Genomic DNA, 4,157 nt, shown 5'->3' with positions numbered 1-4,157 from the left:
TGATCTAGCTATTTCCTTCCCACCCTGTCGGTGTCCACTGAAAAAGCAGCAGCGCCCTCTGCTTTTTGTAAAGAGGAGTGAAAAAGCTTACAGCACCTGGTATTCCCAGGCGGTCTCCCATCCAAGTACTGACCAGGCAAGTGGCTATAAGGTTCACAATTGTAGTGCAGTAAAAAGATTAATATTTACTGTTGAAATGTAGAATACGTTAGCATAAAATTGAAAAGAAAATGATCGATGAGCTTAGGAATGATGAAAGCCATCATTTAACTGGATTTGTGTCATTTCTATACCGGCAAGTCATGATCTAGCTATTTCCTTCCCACCCTGTCGGTGTCCACTGAAAAAGCAGCAGCGCCCTCTGCTTTTTGTAAAGAGGAGTGAAAAAAGCTTACAGCACCTGGTATTCCCAGGCGGTCTCCCATCCAAGTACTGACCAGGCCCGACCCTGCTTAGCTTCCGAGATCAGACGAGATCGGGCGTGTTCAGGGTGGTATGGCCGTAAGCAAATATTGTGCCTACCAAAGGTCCTTTTAAAGATACTATATCACCACGCTTTGCTCTTTCGTCTATACAGGGAGCGCCTGCAGATTGCCAGACACACTCACAGCTTTTAAATGTCAAATCAGAATGTACAAAGTGGCTATAAGGTTCACAATTGTAGTGCAGTAAAAAGATTAATATTTACTGTTGAAATGTAGAATACGTTAGCATAAAATTGAAAAGAAAATGATCGATGAGCTTAGGAATGATGAAAGCCATCATTTAACTGGATTTGTGTCATTTCTATACCGGCAAGTCATGATCTAGCTATTTCCTTCCCACCCTGTCGGTGTCCACTGAAAAAGCAGCAGCGCCCTCTGCTTTTTGTAAAGAGGAGTGAAAAAAGCTTACAGCACCTGGTATTCCCAGGCGGTCTCCCATCCAAGTACTGACCAGGCCCGACCCTGCTTAGCTTCCGAGATCAGACGAGATCGGGCGTGTTCAGGGTGGTATGGCCGTAAGCAAATATTGTGCCTACCAAAGGTCCTTTTAAAGATACTATATCACCACGCTTTGCTCTTTCGTCTATACAGGGAGCGCCTGCAGATTGCCAGACACACTCACAGCTTTTAAATGTCAAATCAGAATGTACAAAGTGGCTATAAGGTTCACAATTGTAGTGCAGTAAAAAGATTAATATTTACTGTTGAAATGTAGAATACGTTAGCATAAAATTGAAAAGAAAATGATCGATGAGCTTAGGAATGATGAAAGCCATCATTTAACTGGATTTGTGTCATTTCTATACCGGCAAGTCATGATCTAGCTATTTCCTTCCCACCCTGTCGGTGTCCACTGAAAAAGCAGCAGCGCCCTCTGCTTTTTGTAAAGAGGAGTGAAAAAAGCTTACAGCACCTGGTATTCCCAGGCGGTCTCCCATCCAAGTACTGACCAGGCCCGACCCTGCTTAGCTTCCGAGATCAGACGAGATCGGGCGTGTTCAGGGTGGTATGGCCGTAAGCAAATATCGTGCCTACCAAAGGTCCTTTTAAAGATACTATATCACCACGCTTTGCTCTTTCGTCTATACAGGGAGCGCCTGCAGATTTCCAGACACACTCACAGCTTTTAAATGTCAAATCAGAATGTACAAAGTGGCTATAAGGTTCACAATTGTAGTGCAGTAAAAAGATTAATATTTACTGTTGAAATGTAGAATACGTTAGCATAAAATTGAAAAGAAAATGATCGATGAGCTTAGGAATGATGAAAGCCATCATTTAACTGGATTTGTGTCATTTCTATACCGGCAAGTCATGATCTAGCTATTTCCTTCCCACCCTGTCGGTGTCCACTGAAAAAGCAGCAGCGCCCTCTGCTTTTTGTAAAGAGGAGTGAAAAAAGCTTACAGCACCTGGTATTCCCAGGCGGTCTCCCATCCAAGTACTGACCAGGCCCGACCCCTGCTTAGCTTCCGAGATCAGACGAGATCGGGCGTGTTCAGGGTGGTATGGCCGTAAGCAAATATCGTGCCTACCAAAGGTCCTTTTAAAGATACTATATCACCACGCTTTGCTCTTTCGTCTATACAGGGAGCGCCTGCAGATTGCCAGACAAACTCACAGCTTTTAAATGTCAAATCAGAATGTACAAAGTGGCTATAAGGTTCACAATTGTAGTGCAGTAAAAAGATTAATATTTACTGTTGAAATGTAGAATACGTTAGCATAAAATTGAAAAGAAAATGATCGATGAGCTTAGGAATGATGAAAGCCATCATTTAACTGGATTTGTGTCATTTCTATACCGGCAAGTCATGATCTAGCTATTTCCTTCCCACCCTGTCGGTGTCCACTGAAAAAGCAGCAGCGCCCTCTGCTTTTTGTAAAGAGGAGTGAAAAAAGCTTACAGCACCTGGTATTCCCAGGCGGTCTCCCATCCAAGTACTGACCAGGCCCGACCCCTGCTTAGCTTCCGAGATCAGACGAGATCGGGCGTGTTCAGGGTGGTATGGCCGTAAGCAAATATTGTGCCTACCAAAGGTCCTTTTAAAGATACTATATCACCACGCTTTGCTCTTTCGTCTATACAGGGAGCGCCTGCAGATTGCCAGACACACTCACAGCTTTTAAATGTCAAATCAGAATGTACAAAGTGGCTATAAGGTTCACAATTGTAGTGCAGTAAAAAGATTAATATTTACTGTTGAAATGTAGAATACGTTAGCATAAAATTGAAAAGAAAATGATCGATGAGCTTAGGAATGATGAAAGCCATCATTTAACTGGATTTGTGTCATTTCTATACCGGCAAGTCATGATCTAGCTATTTCCTTCCCACCCTGTCGGTGTCCACTGAAAAAGCAGCAGCGCCCTCTGCTTTTTGTAAAGAGGAGTGAAAAAAGCTTACAGCACCTGGTATTCCCAGGCGGTCTCCCATCCAAGTACTGACCAGGCCCGACCCTGCTTAGCTTCCGAGATCAGACGAGATCGGGCGTGTTCAGGGTGGTATGGCCGTAAGCAAATATCGTGCCTACCAAAGGTCCTTTTAAAGATACTATATCACCACGCTTTGCTCTTTCGTCTATACAGGGAGCGCCTGCAGATTGCCAGACAAACTCACAGCTTTTAAATGTCAAATCAGAATGTACAAAGTGGCTATAAGGTTCACAATTGTAGTGCAGTAAAAAGATTAATATTTACTGTTGAAATGTAGAATACGTTAGCATAAAATTGAAAAGAAAATGATCGATGAGCTTAGGAATGATGAAAGCCATCATTTAACTGGATTTGTGTCATTTCTATACCGGCAAGTCATGATCTAGCTATTTCCTTCCCACCCTGTCGGTGTCCACTGAAAAAGCAGCAGCGCCCTCTGCTTTTTGTAAAGAGGAGTGAAAAAAGCTTACAGCACCTGGTATTCCCAGGCGGTCTCCCATCCAAGTACTGACCAGGCCCGACCCTTAGCTTCCGAGATCAGACGAGATCGGGCGTGTTCAGGGTGGTATGGCCGTAAGCAAATATTGTGCCTACCAAAGGTCCTTTTAAAGATACTATATCACCACGCTTTGCTCTTTCGTCTATACAGGGAGCGCCTGCAGATTTCCAGACACACTCACAGCTTTTAAATGTCAAATCAGAATGTACAAAGTGGCTATAAGGTTCACAATTGTAGTGCAGTAAAAAGATTAATATTTACTGTTGAAATGTAGAATACGTTAGCATAAAATTGAAAAGAAAATGATCGATGAGCTTAGGAATGATGAAAGCCATCATTTAACTGGATTTGTGTCATTTCTATACCGGCAAGTCATGATCTAGCTATTTCCTTCCCACCCTGTCGGTGTCCACTGAAAAAGCAGCAGCGCCCTCTGCTTTTTGTAAAGAGGAGTGAAAAAAGCTTACAGCACCTGGTATTCCCAGGCGGTCTCCCATCCAAGTACTGACCAGGCCCGACCCTGCTTAGCTTCCGAGATCAGACGAGATCGGGCGTGTTCAGGGTGGTATGGCCGTAAGCAAATATCGTGCCTACCAAAGGGCCTTTTAAAGATACTATATCACCACGCTTTGCTCTTTCGTCTATACAGGGAGCGCCTGCAGATTTCCAGACAAACTCACAGCTTTTAAATGTCAAATCAGAATGTACAAAGTGGCTATAAGGTTCACAATTGTAGT

At 43.5% G+C, this 4,157-nt stretch overlaps 8 non-coding genes across 8 annotated transcripts; all 8 read right to left on the bottom strand.

Moving 5' to 3' along the window:
* Window positions 1-388: 388 nt before the first annotated feature.
* On the bottom strand, window positions 389-507 carry LOC129115417 (5S ribosomal RNA). The gene has a single exon (XR_008533041.1). It is a non-coding gene; the product is annotated as a 5S ribosomal RNA (ribosomal RNA).
* A 380-nt stretch (window positions 508-887) lies between these two features.
* On the bottom strand, window positions 888-1,006 carry LOC129115416 (5S ribosomal RNA). Its single transcript, XR_008533040.1, has one exon. It is a non-coding gene; the product is annotated as a 5S ribosomal RNA (ribosomal RNA).
* Window positions 1,007-1,386: 380 nt separating this feature from the next.
* On the bottom strand, window positions 1,387-1,505 carry LOC129115415 (5S ribosomal RNA). The gene has a single exon (XR_008533039.1). It is a non-coding gene; the product is annotated as a 5S ribosomal RNA (ribosomal RNA).
* Window positions 1,506-1,885: 380 nt separating this feature from the next.
* On the bottom strand, window positions 1,886-2,005 carry LOC129115412 (5S ribosomal RNA). Its single transcript, XR_008533036.1, has one exon. It is a non-coding gene; the product is annotated as a 5S ribosomal RNA (ribosomal RNA).
* Window positions 2,006-2,385: 380 nt separating this feature from the next.
* Window positions 2,386-2,505, bottom strand: LOC129115411 (5S ribosomal RNA). Its single transcript, XR_008533035.1, has one exon. It is a non-coding gene; the product is annotated as a 5S ribosomal RNA (ribosomal RNA).
* Window positions 2,506-2,885: 380 nt separating this feature from the next.
* LOC129115414 (5S ribosomal RNA) lies at window positions 2,886-3,004 on the bottom strand. The gene has a single exon (XR_008533038.1). It is a non-coding gene; the product is annotated as a 5S ribosomal RNA (ribosomal RNA).
* Window positions 3,005-3,384: 380 nt separating this feature from the next.
* Window positions 3,385-3,500, bottom strand: LOC129115413 (5S ribosomal RNA). The gene has a single exon (XR_008533037.1). It is a non-coding gene; the product is annotated as a 5S ribosomal RNA (ribosomal RNA).
* Window positions 3,501-3,880: 380 nt separating this feature from the next.
* On the bottom strand, window positions 3,881-3,999 carry LOC129115410 (5S ribosomal RNA). Its single transcript, XR_008533034.1, has one exon. It is a non-coding gene; the product is annotated as a 5S ribosomal RNA (ribosomal RNA).
* Window positions 4,000-4,157: the final 158 nt, after the last annotated feature.

Source organism: Anoplopoma fimbria, unplaced genomic scaffold, assembly GCF_027596085.1.
Source record: "Anoplopoma fimbria isolate UVic2021 breed Golden Eagle Sablefish unplaced genomic scaffold, Afim_UVic_2022 Un_contig_7471_pilon_pilon, whole genome shotgun sequence".
NCBI classification, from domain to species: domain Eukaryota; kingdom Metazoa; phylum Chordata; class Actinopteri; order Perciformes; family Anoplopomatidae; genus Anoplopoma; species Anoplopoma fimbria.
This window is presented reverse-complemented; position numbering and strand designations above follow the sequence as displayed.